The sequence below is a fragment of the Chroicocephalus ridibundus genome, chromosome 1 (assembly GCF_963924245.1).
Source record: "Chroicocephalus ridibundus chromosome 1, bChrRid1.1, whole genome shotgun sequence".
NCBI classification, from domain to species: domain Eukaryota; kingdom Metazoa; phylum Chordata; class Aves; order Charadriiformes; family Laridae; genus Chroicocephalus; species Chroicocephalus ridibundus.
In genome coordinates, this window is record NC_086284.1 from 89,119,787 (window position 1) to 89,138,182 (window position 18,396).

At 41.2% G+C, this 18,396-nt stretch overlaps 1 long non-coding RNA gene across 1 annotated transcript in view; it reads right to left on the reverse strand.

Annotated features, from left to right (window-relative positions):
* Window positions 1–14,885: 14,885 nt before the first annotated feature.
* The window catches only part of LOC134519230 (uncharacterized), a 241,200-nt gene continuing 237,689 nt past the window's right edge, over window positions 14,886–18,396 (reverse strand). Inside the window, exon 7 of the long non-coding RNA XR_010072167.1 lies at window positions 14,886–15,912. This is a non-coding gene — a long non-coding RNA (uncharacterized LOC134519230). The remainder of the gene's footprint in view (window positions 15,913–18,396) is intronic.

Here is an 18,396-nt window from a genome sequence, read left to right on the forward strand (position 1 = left end):
GTAGCAAGCTTCTTTATATGTGCTCAAAATTGAATAATAAAGAGACTCCAGAGAGAATAGGCCTGAAAACTGTGAGGTGCACTCTCAGTATGCCATCCCTACACTGCGGGATAGAGGATCCGGATGGAGGAAATGCTGTCTGTTGGTGTCGGGAAGACATCCATCCCCCAGCTCTGTATCCTGGTTTCTGTGGTAGAAACATGGTCACCTGAGCCAAAGGGGTGTCCCAACAGGAGCAGGACATAGGCTGGGCAAGCAGAACTCATAATATGCCACCATTTACCTCTGCTCTGTAATTCAGATATAATCTATACAGTGTCTTCTTTTCCTATAGGTAATTTACTTTTTCTTCCCATTTTTCTTATATATGGATCTGTTTTCATATTTTTACTTTTCCTAATTTATTTTTTCTTTTAGAAAATGAAAAATGAGAGGAAGCATTCTCCAGGAATACCTAAGAAAATCTACCATTACTTCCAAAAATAGAAATTAATACTCAAGTGTTTGAATTCTAGGAAGGACAGGTGAAGTATTTTAGAATACCATAACTTTAATTTTACTCCTATTTATCTGGATATTATAATTAGAAATTTCAAAAGTCTTTGGCACTTCTGCTTTGGGCGAATATTTAAAAATCACGCAGTGTGTCAGGTTACAGGGAAGTGCAGATGATCCACTTCCCCACAGATTACCAAGTAATCAAACAGCTGTCAGAACTGTTGTCTCTTACAACATTAGCTCTGTGATATTGAATAATTTGCATTTTTAGCTAATCGGTTGCCCCCCGTGGAAAGGAGTCATAGCAGTGATTTTGAAGGATGTTTCCTGTTGGCATACTCTTCTTACTAGCAGTACAACTTTCCACCTCTGTTATGCCTGTCTCCCTCCCCATGTCTTTTGTCCTTGCAGAATTATAGGAAGACCAAGTAATAGTGAAGGCACCTAGAGAAATTCAAAGCAATTGATAGGTACAAATGCAGGGACATGGACTTAATGAGCTCTTGATGCTAGATGCCTTCAGTTTTCTGAAGGGAATGGCTTTCCTGTGCTTCTTTTCCATGGTCTGGTAAGAAAGATGTGCCCATAGTGAACTGGAAAAGGTAATCTGTTGGACTGAAACACAGGGATGGCATTATGGGTCTGTCTCTCCACCCCTTTCCTTCTTCCTTCCAGGGAGCAACACTGATTTAACAGAGGAAATCCTGTGCTAAAGAAACTCCCCTCCACCAGGCTGATTTTTGTCTGTCTACAAGAAGGCATAACCCACATGGCGGGTGGCAATGCCCAGCTGTACCTAAGCTAAAGCAGATTCATCCAGTTTGGGTGCCACTAACTGGCACACTTTTGCAGCCAGAGCCCTGGGCTGCTGGGGTTGCCGAGGAAGCAGTACAGCATTGCCACAGCTTGTACCCAGCTGACAGATATAAAATTGACACTGATGGCTGCACTACACTATGTAAAATAACTGCATAACTTCTTGCCCTAGGAGTGACCACTTCTGAATAGACTTGAGACACAGTGATAGACCGATACAGAGAATATTGCTGTCTGTGCTGGATTTGTTCTGTCTTTGAAAGGAGAGGGATTGTATTTTTTTATCTGTGCTGTCAGTGCAGCACCTTTAATTAGTACAAAAAAATCACTTTGAGATACAAAATGGAGTGGAGGGTGTGGGGGTGGGGGGAGGTAATAACTTCTGCCAGCCAAAGGCATTTCAGTTTTCTCTATAAGATTTAAATAAAAGTCATCTTCTCTTAGAGGAACCCCCTATACCCCCCAATGCTTGTTCCCTTTTCCCTTTCCCCCTTTTTTCTGAAAAGGCAGATTTTTGAATCTTAGGCACATTGCTTTAAAGCTTTCTCAGAAGACATAGGTTAATTTCCACAATAGTTTCAGCTGATGTTTGGCAGCTCCCTTGTCTTTCTTCTTGCTGGCTTTGAGTCACCATTGCTTGCAACTATCATAACTGTTTACTGCCTTTAATACAGCAAGATCCCACTCTCTTTTCCCTCCTGCTGCTTGCATTGTCATGTATAGAAATCTGTATGTAGCCTGGAAACCTGGAATCTGTAAGTCGATTGGCAGGGATAACTGTGACTCTCTTAAGACAGGACTGTAGTTACTAGCTGGGCTTTGCTACAGAGGCTATACCTCCTCCTAGTTCCGCTGGGTGCCCTGTGGGGTAACCAATGTTACCAATTGACTGACTCCAGTCAGTCAATTCTCCAATTATGAAGGCCGTGGACAGGAATCCAATATCTCCATGTTGTGGTAACTGGACAGGAAGAATCTCAGGACTGGTGAAACAGTCAAAGACTCGACAGAAGAATGCGGCTGGGCTCTTCCTGAAGACCTCTATTAATGTCAGCAGACATTGCCTAGATATTCACATGATCCATGGACTACTGTATTACTTGCTTTGACAGTAAATAAACTATATTTGTGGGGTCGTTCATGACCTGGGAAGGAGACCCGTGCAAAGCTTGCAGGAAGGATTTTATGTAGGGTGTGAAAAGGGAATCGTATAGTCATGTTTTAAACCTGCCAACATTAACATACCAGTCTTACTCAGGTGGACGGGCCACCTTATCTAACCCGGAAAATGAACATGTTTGTAAATTATATGCGCTTAATATAACGAACCAGGATGATACAAATGCCAGAGCTGCAACTGAAACTTAGCTGAGATATTTGAATAACTGTGCATCTCAGTCCAATAGACCTTCACAGGTGAGCAAAATCTTTGAGGCTTTGAGGCTTTATGTGAATCACTCACTGAAAGAGCGCCTGGGCTGAGGAGGCACAGTTTGAGTTCTGAACAGCACCTTGAGGTGTTTCTCTCCTGACTTCTGAAATCCAACTCTATCCTTCCCCAAACCTCACCACCACAGCTATGCTGGGAAATACCTCTATGCACTGGTAGGAAAACCCATACAGTGGCCCTTTTATCTGACATTTTCCTGGACCTTTAGAGTGTACTTCAGTGAGCTAATGCAAGATATGTGCTCTCTGTAGGTGTCTAAGGTAACGGAAAGAGATTATGTTAAGTGCTTAGTAAGAGGCATTTTCCATTTGCAGCACTCAACTTCATTTAGCTGTACTGCATGAAAAAATTGACCCACGTGGGTCTTAATCTAGCCATTTAATTGTACCCCTGAAGTGTCAATGCGATGAACATCACAGATTTTGGCACTGTTGACATTTCTTTTAAGCAGATGACAGTTTGAAAGGATGGTAGCATATCCTTTTATCGCTTCATCAGATAAATATGTTACTGACTGATGGAAACAGCTTTACATGCTGGCAAGTGACAGAAAAGAAAGTGGTGGGGAAAAGGCACAAAAGGCAAGACATGGAAATAAACAAAGGAGCATAACACATAAAAGTATTCTTAAAGCTTCTCCGATGAATTCACACCGTGAATAACTGATGCAGTTGACCAACAGTCATCAGTGATGAAATGTCAAGACTGTTAAAGCTTCCTCAGAAAAATCTTTAAATCAGTGGATCCTGGACATGTACAGTGGTAGAGCTGAAGGGAGACATGGACCTGTGGTAAAGCACAACAAGGATGGCTGTGACAGCACCGGATGACCTCTCCCATGCTAATTATTTTAGTAAAGCATTGTGTTTGTTGGCTTGAGAGTCTGAGCCCTTTTGGCACCACAGTAGAATGCTTTCTGAGATAGCAAGACCTAGGAATTTTCTGGAAATTAATTTTTTTTCATGCTCAGAAGGAAATTTAGCAAAAGTGGGCTCTGGCAGAAGAGGACAGGAATGGCTAAGGGAAAGATCTGGATGAGGATCACCAGGACTGCAGAAAACATGAACCCTGTGACTTTAAGGGACTTGGGTTGCTGTGGGGAATTGCCAAATGCATATTTTTCTGAAAATCCTTAAGATTTTCAGCAATACGTTGTGACATTGACAATATGTTTTCTCATGCCCCCAAATTATCTGAATAGCTAGCACCTAGCGAGAAACTCAGTTGAGACTGCAAAGCATGGAAGACACAGGCACCTACTGAGTCATCTGAAATCAGGCAGCTGAATTTCCATATTTATCAACCTAGATAACCAAAATAACACCACCAGCTCAGGAAGGTCTTTGTATGGAGAATCCATTGCAGCATTTTGTATCTCAGGTTCTGTAATTGCTGATTGCTGCCTCATTGTGTACTTTCAGGGTGTGAAAAACAGAGTTTAAATGCAGATAATGCTAATTCAATCACACGCAGGCACCTGTCTAGCATATGTACGTTAGCTTATCACTGGCTATCAGTAGCTGTCAGATAACTTGGCAGAGTGAGAAAATCCATTACCAATGTAGCAATAGGCTTCCAAAAAGCATTAAAATTGGACTCTAGAAACAGTTACGTGAAAAATGCTGCCTGCATCCAAGAGAGCTTTTGATTTCTTTGTAGGACATTAGTTAGAGGAAGTGATAAATCTAAGGACACGCTTACTGCAAAAATAAAATAATTTCTTCACCCAATTTGTGATTATTTTACTCTCCCTACCCCCAAAAAAGCCCCTAACACTCCCTTTGGAGAGAAACAGGAATGCAAACAACATTGATCTGTCAGGCAGGTAATGGGAGGGGATCTTTCTTCTCTTTTGCCGCAAAGAATGAATCATAGAAATTTTAGGGAACCTAATTATGTCACTGAGGAAACACTGAGATGATGATACGAATGTTTTCTTCAAGCTAACATGATGTTTGCGAGAGCATTCTTTTATTTAAAAAGTACTGCAGAACCCAACTCTGGTCTATTTTTAAAATGATAAATTAAACAGGAAAATTGTAATTAAATATTATTACGATTGCTTTGCCACAAAGAGACAAAAGGCCAAATGTCAATTTGAAATTAAACTCATAGAGAAGCTGAGCAAACAATAAAGGGATGTATCACTAAGTAAATTATAGCATTTTGAGAGATCCTGATTATCTTCTGTTTGTTGTTAAACCACTAGGCAAATGCAATTCTGTCATACTGTGTTTCATGATAACACTTTTGAAGAACCTGAAGCAATAAAAGCATGTAAGTTTATGCTCAGTATGTGTCCATGAAGACTTAATGGCTGCTTAATACAGATGCAAAACAGTTGCAAAAAGGCCTCAGCATTGTGATACTCAGTGCTGCAAAGCCCTAAACTTACTCTGCTCCAGATCAAGAGTTGGTGGTGCTGTGTCAGCCTAAGTGTATGATTCCGACATGCTTAGTGCTCAGAGTTAAGAAGCTTCTCCTGGGATCCACAAAACCCAGCTTACCAAACCAGGAGCTATTTAAACCAGTCCAAAGAGAAAACGAAGAGGAGAGTACTGCCAGAAACTGTGAGACTGATTTTTAAATGTGGGCACTGTCTTGAGGACAGTCTCATGTTCATATGTGCAGACAGGCTCAGGATCACCACCACAGCAAGTGGACGTAGTCCTGCCTCCCAGGTGCAGGTGCCTCTGCCAGGCTGGGACTGAAGGCCAGAAATTGCCTCATTCATGCAGGTCCTAAGCATGTAAAAGATGACCTGCTCTGCTTTCTTGGTCCTCTGAAGCATGGCTTCCATCCTTGACTTTTTTACGTGAGAAGGAGGAAGGTCCTTTCTTTCCACCACAGAAGCATGCCTACACCAGTAGCAAATTAGATACCACAAGCGTAGGTTTCGATTCTTTTCAGAGCCAGGATAAATAAGAATTTGTATCACCCACTTTCTGAGAAAGTGCCTTTGCAGCAAAACTGATACAAAACCTGTATCTGCTGACTCTGCTTCCTCTCTCTTTCTCCTTCCTCTGAGTGAATGGAGGGCTATCAGTGCTGTTTAGGTGTTATTTGAGCACAACAAATAAGCCAGGCTCTTCAAGAGAGTGTGGTGGGGGCACCTGCCAAATAGGTATGTGAGGTGCGAGTTCAGTGCACCTAAGATGGTGACATTGGTAGGTGTATGCAATAGTAAAACTCCAGTTAAATGAGCTTGCTGTGGAAAATTAGGAGACTATCGTCTCTTAAATGCCTTAACAGGAGTGAGCAGGGTTTTCTTGGATCATGCTGTTGGACTGAGGCTCTTTAGGTCACACTTGGTGTGACAATAGTTATTTTGGGTCTCGCCCTAAACGTTTTGCTGTAGCAGGCAGAAGACCTGTACTTGAGAGAGTCCAAAGCTGGTGAGTTCCGAATCTTATTCTAACAAGGAACAAAACCCTTTGCAAGTTACTGTGACCTTCTTTTTTGTGTTAGGAGTTAAACCATAGGCAGAATGTTGTAGGGACGTACACATTTGCAGGGAGGGAGTTTAGGACCCATAACAAAAAAGACTTAAAGATCATGTTGAAACAAAGTCTTGAGTACTTGTGGGTTTGAATTTTTTTTCCCTCTTTCTGTATTTATTTTTTTGTGAACTGTTAAAAACCTTAAAATGGAGGTACAATTCTCTGCACAGTATATTTAATTCTGTTCCTGATATGTGTAATTCTTTTTGTTTCCTTCCAGAGATATATAGTGCTCACTCTCCCAGTGCTCCATAGGCCACCAGTACCAATCCTTTCAAAGAGCTCTCTGCAGCTTTCCTCCTCAATTTTTCCAGATTCTCTTAGCCAGAGGCACACTTTTTTTCTGCATTCCTGTTGTTTTTATGGCAGATATATTCAGCTACATTTTTCATTTTCTCTTACATAGAGCTACAGTTTGAGACCCTAAGGGTTTACAAGAAAAATGCAAAAATAGCCCAAGAAGGAAGCTTCCAGACAGTCTTTCTTCAGTCTAGGTAGAAACAGCAAGATCTTTGGCTCATTCTTCTACCTTTTCAAAGTCTTCAGTTTTTCAGAAGTGTTTTTGAGACAGAATTTGGATTTTCAAATTAGTTTTTCATTCCTGTCTTTGAACAAATCCTGTCCAGCAGAGGATTCAAGGGTAAACAGTGAACTCTACGCGGGGAGGGGGAAAAACCACAAAACTTTTGAAGTTCTGATGTAATTAGTGCTTGTTCCGCTGCCTGCTGGTGGAGCAGGGAACTGGACCCACAGCCCACCTTTTCCCATGGTCTCACCATCTCCCTGTTATTTGCAGGCACTGCCGCGACTGCTTCCATTCCTCCTTGTCTCCTCTCCTGCTTCCCTTCTCTTCAAGGGCCAGGGCTCCCCTTTAACACCTCTCTACCAGATACTGCTTCATCTGACATCTTTTTTTACCAAATTTTCCAAAAAATCTGACTTCAGATGTTGTCTCCCTGCATCTCCTATCCTTATCTGTGCTGAACACCTTCCCAGCACACCTTCCCAGCTTACAAAGACCTTTCAGGCTTGAATTAATCCTTTCCTCCGCCTGGGTTTACACTGCACACTTTCCTCACAGTGTACCTTAGGAAGCGTTTCTTTTCTGCCCTGATTTAGTGCCGAGGGACACAATGTTTAGAGAGGAAAGAGGAGACCTGTAAGGAAGGGCCACTGATTTAAATTATGTTTTTAAGAATGGATCAGAGCACTTAATGAAGGCAAATCAAGAGAGACAGAAAGAGCAGCAATCATCAGTCAAATAAACCAAAAAAGCTAAAGAAAGTATTTTATAAAGGCACACATATCTGCCTTTCTCCTTAAGCACTTCCTTCTACATAGAACAGATGGCCCGATCTCAAAAATAAACGTAAAAAAATAAAGAGAATTGCAAGAGTTGTGAAGACAAATCCCCTTCTTTACAAGTGTATAAAGAGCTGGAGGTCAGAGAGGGTGAGGCAGAAGGAGCCGTGGGGGTCAGCACAGGGGGCGCGATGACAAATGAGGTGGCCCTTGTTGGATGCCAAAAATGATCCCCCGTTTGCCAGGGATGGGGAGGCAAATGTGCCCGAAACAGATGTTTCCTGGGGACAGAAAATGAAACATTAATGAAAGCACTGGAAATACCTGAACATCAGAAAAAAAGGTGTGTCTGGGGGGAGGAAAGCTGAGCAGAAACTGCTCCTGTGCTGAATTTCCTTCAGCTCAAACTCTGACAGAGGCTGTGATAGCGACGTGACTTCTATGTGCCTTGCGAGCACAGAGACGGCATGCAAGGGTTTGTGCTCTAAGTTAAACATAAGGTTGGTTTTCATTCCTATAAAACTCCTACAGCTACTGCTATTACTACTAAAATAACAATAAAACAGGTCCATCCCAGTCTGATGATCACCAGACGATTTTGAAAAGAGCCATTTTTAAACCAGATCAGTCCCCTGCATACATAAGGAAACAAAACCACTCAATGGTAAAAGATGTGGAATAACTTTACTTGCTATCTGCTGCCCAGAAAAATGAAAATGTGATCACTGCCTTGAATTCAAGCCTGGAAAACTGCTAAAATGCCCAAAAGAAATGGGACTTTGCCTAATGACTGAAAGTTTTAGTCCTTCCTCCAAGTAATGAGTCTGGCAGTATTAGTGTAATATGCTTCATATCCTTTGAAAAATAAACATTTCTGGTTTAGATACAATCTAAATGAGCTTGGAAATTAAAATAATTCTTCTTTGGCTTCAAATTAGATGGATTGGCCATGTCTGAACATTACTGCTGCTTAATTTAAGATGACATAGCAGCCTGGCATTTTCATTTTTAATGTGGGAAGCTGCGATTATGAATAAGACCTTTCATCTCAGGGACAGCAGTTTCAACTTTTGGAAAACTAGTAGACATCTATTTAAATGGTGTCTTGCGCACCGCTCAGGCTGGGTACCCTGAGAACATGTGAATTCATCTTACTTATGATAAATGTATCTAAGAATAGTAATACTTCCATTTTTTTCCCCCCTGCAGCTCTTCATGCCAGGACACATAATGAAGGATTTAAGATAAAGTATTTCTTGGATGCTTTGGTAACACCGAGGAAGGTGTGCATTTGATTGACATCTTTCAAAATATTTCTGGCCTGACATTTTCATCTCATAGCCTCTAAAGGAGGTATGCATCATACAGACAACATACAGAGAAATTTTCCTCCCCAGTTACAAACCCAAAAGCTATCCTGAACAATGCTGTGGGAAATGTAGCCTGGAGATATTTCTAGCCTCATCTCTTCCAGATTTCTGATAGTATACATAAAATTGCTGCTACTTTGGCCACCAGGAACTAAAGCAGAGCGGTGGGTAAGTTCTACCGTCTTTCCTTGCAGGGTACCCTTAAAGCATGCCCCAGCACAAATATAGCAACCAGGCCACTTTCACTCCAAAAGGCATCCTACATTTTACACACAGGTGTAGAAGTTAGAGCACTACCAGAGAAAATGAAGTGCCTTGATCCTAAACCCTCCCCAGGCTGAGGGTATCTCCCTTCATGGTCTGCACCACCAAGTTACAGGCCAAGCTGCAGTGAGGGGAAAGGCGATTTCTGTTTTATCAAGTGGTAGTTGAATCTGATGGAAAGAGGCAACCTTAGACCCATTTGCTCCTGGACAAGGGGACTTACCATTAGGATATGGTTTAGACTGGATATTAGGAAAACGTTTTACACCAAAAGGGTTATGAAGCATTGGAACAGGCTGCCCAGGGAAGTAGTTGAGGCGCCATCCCTGGAGGTTTTTAAAAGACGGGTAGATGTAGTGCTTAGAGATATGGTTTAGTGGTGGTTTTTGCCAGAGTTAGGTTGATGGTTGGACTAGATGGTCAGAAAGGTCCCTTCTAACCCAGGCAATTCTGTGATTCTATGATACAGTTGTACAAGGGGTGCCACGGGGACAGTGTGGTGCCCAAAGCCTGGCTGTGCTACAGGCTGGAAGCACGTGGAAGGCTTTGCTCATGAAGCAAAAGTGAGCTTGTACAATTTGGGAGACTGTCAACAACACTGACTCCAGTAACATACCAGTACTCAGCACCGACATAAGAAGCAAATTGCTAGTTCCTGTGGTTGTCAAATATCCCCTCTCTGCTTGAAACAGGTGCAAAAATTCAAAAGTACATTCAAAAACCACCATTGCAATGTAGATACCTTAGGAGAGCAGAGTAAAAAGAAATCTCAGACAGGCAGAAACCAATTATTCCTTCAGTTTGGTAAGCCATTTCCTAGCAGTTGTTCAGCAGTGGTAAGCTGGGGTTGTATCCAAATCACTGTTGCAACGAAGCCATCCCTGCACATTGACCATTGCCAGCACTTGCTGGTGAGAGCTTTGCTATTTGGGAGCCCCCTTCTAAAATGCAGTAGCCCAATTATTTAACACGCTGGAAGTGCAACTGCATGGGAGTACGGGATGGAAGAGCTGCGGTGCTAGGCTATAAAACAGAAGACGACTGGTCAGAGGATGTAATTTTATGCCTTTTTGTCCCATGGCAAGTATGCCACACGCCAGAGCATACTGAAGGGCTGCTTTAGGTCTGGAGTGAGCACTTTGAAAATCTGAGAATCAGCAGGCAGCTCTGCGACTGGGAAAAGCTGACGGGCAGCTTTGAAGTATATTCTCTCCCAAGGCTGGGGAAAGCCTCTTGCAAAGAGGCTGTATTCAGGATTATTCTTATTTTAGTGAGGAGGGGATCTCCCCTTTTATTTCTGTGCTCATATTAGACCCCTGCATGTAAAACATTGAAGCTGCAGCTCCACTGTAAAGTTGCTAAGGATTTCAGACAGCCCCTTTCAGCAGTCTCCGTAGGAGGAGCATACAAAGCTCAGCTAAAGCCGAACTGCCATAAAACATGCAATAAAGACTTCTCTTTCTGTAATGTGCAGGGAGTAGCGATGAGATACTAGTCCAAGGGACTCTATATCAAGTTAGGGCAGTGCTGAGAAACAAAATTGCTGCTGTCAGTCATTTGCAGTTAAAGCAAAAGTACAGCAGGGGGAAATATCAAACGCTTTTACAGTGCCCTAATGACCATGATTCAAGAGCATTATTTACGTTTGGCGAGAAACCACAGTGTGTATCTAGCGAGGTAAAGCACAGCCGCTGCCACTGGCCACCGCAGGTTTTCACCCATCAACCTGGGCTTTGGGGAGGTCCAAGAGCGAAGCTCAGGGCGTGATGGTCTTCACTCCCGGGAGCAGCACCGAGCTGCCCTGTTAAAGCTCTGTAATGTGCTGGTGCCTCTGCATCTCGGCTGTACCAGCATTCAGCCGCCTTCAGCTGGTCCTCTCCTCTCTCCTTCCTAGGTTGCACCACTTTGCCCCTGCCTGGCCAGGTGAAGGGCGTAGGGACAGAAACCCATGGGTAAACTCACCTTCAAGTCTTGCCTGACATAGAGAATGGGCTCCTTTGCAGACACTCCTACGGAAACATTTGCACACGTGAAACTCAAAAGGCATGGATCAAATCCTCTTCTAATGTCTCTAAAATCAATACTCTCGGAGTCTTGGGCATTGCAAGATTGTACTATTTACTAGGAAGTCTTATAAGCCTCTAAAAGGAGATAAATAAGCTTTTTCACCATCAAGATACAGAAATTTGCCCCTCTTTCAGTGACTGGTTTGTTATAACCTCACATATTTCAGCTGCCAGTAGCTTCAAGTGCTCCAGAATAAAACAGAAGATGCATGTAAAAAAATAGCACAAAGAATTTTATATTATTTTTAATTTCTACAAACAGGAACTGACTAAATTAGACTGTTAGATTTTGTTTCCAGGAGCTACACAATCTCATAATGGCTGGACAACTATTGAAATGTGCTTTGATTGCTGAAATGTTATATGATTTAATTTAAAAAACTGTAGAATTATCAGAATTTCTTCACAAAAAATGTTTGGAGGACTGCTGATGTATTTAGAAGTGTCTGTTCTATTTTTCTGGGTTATTTTCCTTTCTAATATGAATGAAGATTACTTTTGACCCTTTAAATGGTAAATTTTTATGTTTATAGATCATGTTAATTTGAACTCTAATAATTTAGACAGAACTCCTTTAATGTCTACAATCATTTTGTTTATGAGTTGCATTGACAAAGTACAAGGAAAAAGCAGACAGCAATTTTCTCCTAATTATTTTGGTATCCTAAACAGTGGAAGAATTATAAGAATCCACCAGGCTCGGACACGGGATAAGAATCCCTTCAGGCTCGGTATTTCAGATTGGCTTTCTGCTAATGTTATATCTATTATGTAGAGTTTAATTATTATGCTCAATGAGATATTCAGAAGATTCTCACTTTTATTGAGCTACTAAAATTGTAGTTACAGTTAATCAATAGTACAATAGTAATCCAGTCTGTACGTCTGGGTCAGATTTCTCTTATGTAAATGTAGTCCTGCAAAATCCATACATGAACTCTGTGTAGTGACCTGGGCTGTCTTCATAACAACTTGGAGGGGAGAAGGTGATTAATCTGCCCTCGGGTAGCCCTAAAGCTAGGTACTGTGTTACAGGGGCCCATTTCCCTGGCTAGGCAGGGAGCAGAGTTCCCTGCTTTAGACCAGGTGCCTCAATTTTAGGTAGCTGAAGTTAGATAAGAAGGACTTACACTCCCATCTCTTGGGATCGTTGCAGCCATTTTTGTAGAGTACAGGGTATTCTCTTTATTTTGGTCACTTCTAGTCCTGTTAAGCCTTACGAGAATTATACAAAGCTAAACCTTTGGAAAAGAGCATCAGTCACATGCCACAAATGTAATCTGTAGGACTTCAAGGGTCTCACAGTACAGGATACAATTCTGATTTACACTTACATTTTCTTGCACTGTGCCTGTCTTCTCTGTGGAGACCAAGCCAAGTGGTACAGTTGACACATCTGAGGGACCTGGATGAGATCAATAACTGGGACCATGTGAACCTCATGAGCTTCAACAGGATTAAATGCAGCGTTCTGCACCTGGGTCAGGGCAACCCCTCGTATCAATACAGGCTGGGGGATGAAGGGATTGAGAGTACCCCTGCCAGTACCCTGGCGTTACTGGTGGATGAAAAGCTGGGCATGAGCTGGCAATGTGTACTTGCAGCCAGAAAGCCAACCGCATCCTGGGCTGCACCAAAAGAAGTGTGACCAGCATTTCAAGGGAGGTGATTCTGCCCCTCTACTCCGCTCTCTTGAGACCCCACCTGGAGTACTGCATCCAGCTCTGGAGTCCTCAATACAGGAAAGACATGGACCAGTTGGACTGGGTCCAGAGGAGGGCCACAAAAATGATCAGAGGGCTGGAACACCTCTCCTGTGAGGACAGACTGAGAGAGTTGTGGCTGTTCATCCTGTAGAAGAGAAGGCTCTGGGGAGACCATTTGGTGGCCTTTTAGTACTTAAAGGGGGCTTATAAGAAAGGGGACAAACTTTTTAGTGGGGCCTGTTGTGATAGGACAAGGGGTAATGGTTTTAAGCTAAAAGAGGGTAGATGCAGACTAGGTATAAGGAAGACATTTTTTACAATGAGGGTGGTGAAACACTGGAACACGTTGCCTAGAGAGGTGGTAGATGCCCCATCCCTGGAAGTGTTCAAGGTCAGTTTGGATGGGGCTCTGAGCAGCCTGATCTAGATGAAGATGTCCCTGTTTATTGCAGGGGGGTTGGACTAGATGACCTTCAAATGTGCCTTCCACCCCAAACTATTCTTTTACACGTCATATACCTATAAAGATTGGAATATACATACTAGTAAGGGTACTAGTCCCGTTGGTAATATTTCCCATTTAAACTGTTCATGGAGAAATTATATCCTAAACTGGTGCTATAACTTTTTTCAAGGTTTGCATCATATAGTTACGAAGTGAATTTGAAGATATTTATAAATGCCACACATTCCCAACATTAGTATGATATATCACTGGGTTGTATTCTTAGTTTATTTCTCTTTATTAGAAGTCAAGTCTTGGTAATGCTACAATCAAATTTTTTGATTGTCAAACAGTGATATCTTAAAAGTAGCTATCACTTCTTGAAACTGGGTCCCTTGGGACTACAAAATAGTGACACACCAAAGAAGGAGTCAGGACTGAAAAACTTGCCCTAGTTTTTTTGTGGTTATATACAGAAAGTTACTTTAATCATAGTGCTTTCATAAGTATTTCAAATGGTTATTTCAAATATATGTTTCAGAGACACATTTTGAATGTAGGATCCCATGAGGCCTGTAGCAGTAAGGCCGTTAAGTATCAGTATATATATAATATGTGAAAAGATCAAAGAGTAAGATGAAAAGAATAAAAATATGGCCATGTTTGATGCTCATGCAGTCTGCCAAATATTACAAATTGAAACTGAGGGTTGATCTGAAATATAATGTTTGGGAGTTTTTCCTACACATTAGCAAGAGTCTACCTTTTAATGAATTAGATATAAACTTTTATGGTGTTTCATGTTCATTGCTAATTTTCCTTTCCTTTCAAGACACTCAGGACATGTTCTTCATTTCCAAGTAATAGAAAATTTCAGGTAATATTTTCGACTTCAAACAACCACCTACTATTCGAGCTGCAGACTTATCATTCAGTTCCTAAATTCTGCTCTGTAGAAGAATCATTTTGCTTATCTTTAAATACAGCTCTATTCAGAGGATATAGCCTGGAAAAATTATGCCTTATTCTTGAAACTGTTGTTATAATCTAATCAAATAAGATCTTAATTTGTAGGCTTTTTAGCTAGTTTTGACAAAGAAAAAAACATTTTGAATTCAGATTGTGTTTTTGGTAACTGTAGCATCAACTGTGAAATTAAAATCAGGGATTTTTTAATAATTCAGGGTGGGTTTTTTTATGAATGAAAGAAATTGCAGTCCTAAAAAAGTCCAAGCATGTAATCAGAACTTGTAAAATATTCCATTCTGTTTTATGACATCTCAACTCCAATCAAACAAACAGAGCCAGAAAGAACCGGAGACTTGATTGACTGTTTAAAGAAAAGCTGTCAGTTTGATTACAGGCAAGTGAGCAGACACATTACTAAATGTAAACTGCATTTAATTTTATTATGCAAGCAGCTTTAATAACAAGTCACAAATAAGTTATGCAAACTGAAATACTGGGTGCGACTGCATACAGATTTCTGACATTGAGTGGGGGCTGTGGGTCACAGCTGTTTTCGATTCAAGTTTTCTAAATTTATGAGGAAGCAAAAGGTAATTAAAAATGAGAGGCCATGAGAGCAAAAAAACCCCCCACATTACATTATTTCAAACAAAAATCATAGAGACTACAAATAGATCAATAACAGCAGATTCTTGTAGCGCTGTGAAGAAATGCCCCTACAGTGTTTCTATTCAAATATTTGCAGGACTTCTACCTTTTTTTGCTCTGGTTTCATTTCCCATGTCTAGATTTTTTGGAAATTTGAAATGACTCATTAAGTGCAGTGGATGTTTGATACTAAGCTTGTGCAGGTTACTCGGAGGTTGACTCACAGAAGGAAGAAAGCCATGTACCTTTTCTCCTCACCTTGCTGCCCAGGGGGGATAGTTCAAACCAGACTCAGCTGAGGACTTCAGCTTGGTGTTATGCCGCCCTAGAAAATGCCGGGGTGTCCAGCCAGTGTGAGTCCAAAGGTGGCCTTTGCAGCAGTGGCAATAGTTTTGCATTGCTGTGTGTTGAGGGGAGGTCAGACTTGAGCTGTGTTCTCCCACACCCTGTGGGACCTTGGTGTGCCAAGCTGGAGAGCCCACCTCTCGCTGCTTATTTCCTCCTCCTGCCCCAGCCAGCAATGCAGACAGTTATGGACTTGGAGCTGCTCCAGTACAGCACAGCCGAGAGAAATGCAGAATTACAGCATCTGATGCATGTCAGACAAAACCCAGCAGGGGAACGGAGACGGGGGAGACGGGCAGGAGTGTCTGCTACAGGACATGGCATGAATGGACCAGGAGAGCAGCATGGTTGTCTTTCTGAGCCCTTGTTTTCAATGCAGAGGAAGAAGAAAAAATATGTTGGAGAGGTTGTAGGTTTCACCCGGGGAGCCTGTAGTAAAACACCACAGTCCCGAAGCAGTAGATGGTACATTCTCACAGCAACGATATTGTGTCCAACACAAAGCAATTCTGTTGCAGGCTTTGCTGTGTTGGCTTAAAAGAAAAAAACAACTTAGTCGCTGGAGGGAAAGCTGGCAAAGCCTGGAGATCAGCGATCACAATCTGATTACATTCAGTGTGGAAAAACAGAGAATAAGGGTTAGTTTTCTCAAGCTGAGGGAAATTATGAGAAGAAGTGATTATTTTCTGCCTGGCAGTCTCATTTTTCTGGCTTCTCAGAGGACTCTTTAGAAACTTATATTAGATGATTAAAAAGCCATGGATGTACAGTTGAAAAGATGTCATGTTTTGCTAAAAGCGCCTTTTAGGTCAGTAGCAAAATGAAGATGAAGGTGATAAGCACCAAATGTTGCAGAGGAAAGGGAGGAATAGACAGCAGTCAGTGTAAACCCACTGTAAGGTTTTGGAGCAGAGAAAAATGAGAATGGAAGTCAAAAGGGAAGAACTTAGGAAAAAATATATTGGGTGGCAATGTGAATGGTGATATGGAATCAAAACAATTCTATTAGGACCAAAAGAAATCTTAGTGGTATTAAATATACCTGTCATGAGACAGAAGAGTGATAGCACAGCTAGTAATGAAGGAAAATAGGAGTTTTCAATAAATTGGTTTTTTGTAAGGAAGCAGTATAGCTCACTAAGAATGGAGAAGACGTGTTTACTTTTCAAAAAGAACTTAAAAAAAAGATGTTATTTTCATCTGCCAGCTATTTTTAAATTAGCTGGCCTGAGTAATCACCAGCATAAAAGGTCTAGGCAAGGAGACCTCTGACTGATGTGCATATCTGCCTTACTCTTAACTCATAGTGCTTAACAGATTCCCGCAGTAAGTGTTCAGACCCGACCAGCAGCCTCTTGCAGGCAGCTGTAGACCACAGTTATTCTGACTTCAACCCCAGGCAAATATAAAAATGAATTAATAACAATCAGACCAATGCAAGTCACTCGACATAATTTGATTGCAACAAGACTTGTCAAAACAAACCTGATTTCATTCTTCAGTGAGGTTACTTGCTGGCTGATTGCTGTACTATATATACGTAACAGATGTAATGGATGTATTCTTGATTTGTTATCATCACACACACACACACATGCCCCAGTTGAGAAATTGGCACTATAAAATATCAATAACCTTATACTCAACTGTTTTAAGATTTCAAAGGGCAATCCATGAGGGCACCTCTTAAGTGGTTTTCACCAAAATTAGTGCCAAGTGATACTCTTCATCATTTCTATTTGTGCTCTAGAAGCAAATAAAAAATCATTCCTAATACAATTTGGCTGGTTTAAGCCTACATACTAGAATGAATCTAATGATGTCGAAAGCAATGAGGGCAGGGCACCAACAGAGAGTGCTCTCAATAGGCCATAAGTTGAGTCCAAATTATTTTAACAGAGCCAAAAAAAAATCTATATGTGTAGCAACACGGGACGCAGACCATGCAAAGAGACTAAGACCCTCTGTCCCATCACAAGGAGCTTTGAAAAAGATTTAAGTATGTTAAATGAGAAACTGAATATTACTACAGAAGGTAACAGTTCTGGTGCCGACTTTTTAAAAAGAAAGACAATTATTTGAGGACCACAAAAAATTATTAAAATGACTGAAAATTATTAGGTTAAATTTAATCAAATTAAATTTAATTAAAAATGACTAAAATTTCTCACAGTGAAAAACTAAGAGAGTCTATTTAGCTTGTCAAAGAGAGGACTGAGAAATTAGGTGAGTTGAATGTCTTCCCAGGAAAAGATGCAAAAGGACTCTTAACTTTAGGAAAGACCAGCACATCAAGAGTCGATGGTCGAATATTGAGGCCAGCCACAGCCAGCTGAGAAATAAGGCACAAACTTCTAACAATGACAGGCCTTGACCACTGGAGCGAGACATTAGAGGAATAAATTTGATAACCACAAGTCAGGATTAAATGGCTTTCTGGAAACTGTGCTTCAGTTAACCAAGAGTAACTGGTCTCCAGGCAGGGATAATGGAGCGAATATCAAGCCTTTGTGTGCAGATAGCCAGACTGCTTGTTCAAAGTTTCCCCTCTAATCTTAAACACTAAAGCCTGGCAAGGCAAAAGATAAGTGTCAGAAGGATAAATGCTGACAGTAAGCATTAGAGGACATTTAAAGCATGTAAATTCTAGAGACGATACTGGGAATTGCCCCACCTTGGGTGAGTATCAGTATATTTTTGAGTCTGCAAAGCTCTTAAGCATGGCTTTGACTTTATGTGTGTGTTCTCTATGTTCCAATCGAATTTAAGCACCTGTTTAAGGTTAAAGTTTAAACTCAGGATTAGCTCAATCAAAGTTTTACCTGAATATTGAAGGCTGCAAAATTTCCCTTTTGCAAGGGCAATTCTTCCCAATTTATCATTTGACACTGATTATGAATGATTTTCACTGTCTTTAAGGAAAGGAGAACCAGACTGAATCCCATGTTTACAGCAATTTAAACCCCTCTGTAGCAAAGAAATAATTAAAACACAGGTTTGGCAAAGCAAACAAACAA